The sequence below is a fragment of the Babylonia areolata genome, chromosome 32 (assembly GCF_041734735.1).
Source record: "Babylonia areolata isolate BAREFJ2019XMU chromosome 32, ASM4173473v1, whole genome shotgun sequence".
Taxonomy (NCBI): domain Eukaryota; kingdom Metazoa; phylum Mollusca; class Gastropoda; order Neogastropoda; family Buccinidae; genus Babylonia; species Babylonia areolata.
Genome location: NC_134907.1, coordinates 18,159,234 through 18,161,733, shown reverse-complemented (window position 1 = coordinate 18,161,733; position 2,500 = coordinate 18,159,234). Strand labels below are relative to the sequence as shown.

The 2,500-nt window shown below is 43.5% G+C and overlaps 1 protein-coding gene across 1 annotated transcript in view; it reads left to right on the top strand.

Annotated features, from left to right (window-relative positions):
• Nucleotides 1-2,500, top strand: part of LOC143276697 (uncharacterized) — a 31,929-nt gene that overhangs the window by 22,499 nt on the left and 6,930 nt on the right. The gene's annotated exons all lie outside the window — the stretch shown is intronic.

Below are 2,500 nucleotides of genomic sequence, written 5' to 3'. Positions count from 1 at the left end.
GTGCAACAGAGTGAGGTTTTACACCTGGTACAACACAGGTGAGGTTTTACACCTGGTACAACACAGGTGAGGTTTTACACCTGGTACAACGCTGGTGAGGTTTTACACCTGGTACAACACAGGTGAGGTTTTACACCTGGTACAACACAGGTGAGGTTTTACACCTGGTACAACGCTGGTGAGGTTTTACACCTGGTACAGCACAGGTGAGTTTCAACACTTGGTTCTTTTCTTGTGCTCCTTGCCAATCAAAACCAGCATTGTAGTTTTACACAGTGACGACATTTGTACAAGGCTTAACTAAAATTGTGTTTCCTAACTTATGAAATGCTTGTTGTTGTTGCTTCATTCTAAGCAGCTAGTTAAGTTGGTTTTGTATCCATGATAGTGAGTAAAGCTTTAGTCAGGCTAACGCTTTATGCTCTTTGCTTTCAATGTTTTGTTGTTGTTGTTGTTGTTGTTTTTTATTAATATATTTTCTTTTATTGTGTTGTATTTTATTGTAGTGCATGGTATCGTGTTATGCTGCATAGTATCATACTGTATCATATCGCATCGTGTCGTGTTGTGTCGTGTCGAATTAATTTATAGATACTGCAGACTCTGTGTGTAATATTCAAGGTATTCTCCCCAAGATAATGATACTCCCCAAGAAAAGCACCCTGGCGCAGTACAGTACAGTTCCAGCATTTTTCTTCTTTTTTTTCCTTTTTTTTCCAAATATGTTGGCTATGTTTATCCATAAAAGTGGTTTTCTATAAGAAGTTTCCGGGGGAAAAGCTTGTTGTAACTATGGCTTCTTTACTTCAGTTAAGTTTAAGGGTCCCACATACCCTTTTATGAACATCGGGACATTGAATTCATACCCACTGTGTGGGTATAGGGCTAAGCATATGAAGGCAAGGGCTAACCCTGTCCTTCCACCATTTTAACCTTCCTCAGCCAAAGTCAGGAACCCATTCACACCTGGGTGGAGTGAGGAAAAATCGGAGTAAAGTGCCTTTCCCCAAGGACACACCACCATGCCGAAACGGGGCCTCGAACCCTGATCACTGGTGAACACTGGATCACAAGTCCAATGCCTGACCGTCTCAGCCACGGTGCCTCCTCTTGTACTTCAGCTAAGAACATGTTCGGAGTGTATCGTCTCATTTGAAAGACTAGTTCCCAGACCACCGCTTGTTTGGGTCTGGCGGTTGTGTGGAGGGGTTGAAAATATCCCCCATGTATGTATGTGTTTTGGGTTCGTGCCCTTTTGGGACTTCTCGCTTCGCTTCCACGTGTGGGAAGCGTGTTATCCTCTGGATTTGTTTGTGTGTCTGTTTGGTTGTGTTGTTGTTTTTTCTATCTCTCTGAACAAATCATGTTAGCTTGTTTGTATAAGTAGGCTGATCCACAGTCAAGTCATACTGATGACTTGTTCCAAGCTTATATTGTATTGCCTTTTATTTATTTATTTATTTATTTATTTTATTTATTTTATTTTTTTTTTTTTTTGGACACAGCAAATTTTTTTCTGTGTGAAATTCTGACTGCTCTTCCCGTGGAGAGCATTTGCAGTGCAGTGCCATCTTTCTTTTTTCTCATGGTTTTCTCTCTCTCTCTCTCTCTCTCTCTCTCTGTCTGCAAGTGTATTTGTTTTACTGCCAAAGCGGAAATTTTGCCCCTCTGTTACCTGCGCGACTGAAGTGCGTGCTAGCACAGAGGACCTCTGTTTACCATCTCATCCGGATGACTAGCACCCAGACCACCACACAATGTCTAGGGGAGAAGGGATGAAGTAAAAATTACAGTCCCGTATTTGGGAATTGAACTCGAAGACAACAGCTTCCATTGTCACTTGGCCACCGCTGCACTAAATCTAACCGCTTTTTATCTTCCTCGCTTTTGTCTCTGAGCAGCTGAACTTTCCCCCTCGCCGCTTTCCCAGCATCCCCCTCTAGAGTCCCATTCAGTGTTCGTACCCATTACGCCGGCGCCACCGGAACCGGAAACAGAGACCCGTCCACCAAAGACGCCAGAGTTACCTGTTCAAGGGAAGCCACCCTCAGTTTTCCAGACTGACGTGGTAGCTCCGTCACCGCGTGAGTTGTCGTCCGTGCACCAGGAGGCTGTGCAGAGAAAAAAGAGAGAAGGAAAGGTATTTTGGTGAGGACCCGTACTGGGGAAAAAACGTGACTAACTGAATGATGTATAGATAAAGAAAACATCAGTACAGTACAATAATCAACAACCATCTACCTGAAGATCTAGTCATCAGCCCCATCCACATCAGTGTAATATGCAGCTTCTATTCAAGCGTGAAGGAGAGACGGAGAGAGAGGAGAGTGTGTGTGTGTGTGTGTGCATGTGTGAGTATGCACAGGTTTTTGTATTGATATGCACGTATGTGTATCCTAATTTCTACTGTATCTGTGTTTGTGTATGATTTTCGATTTATGTTCTTACCTTGTTATGTACCATCCCCCCCCCCCCCCCCCCCCCCCAATGATGCTTTTAA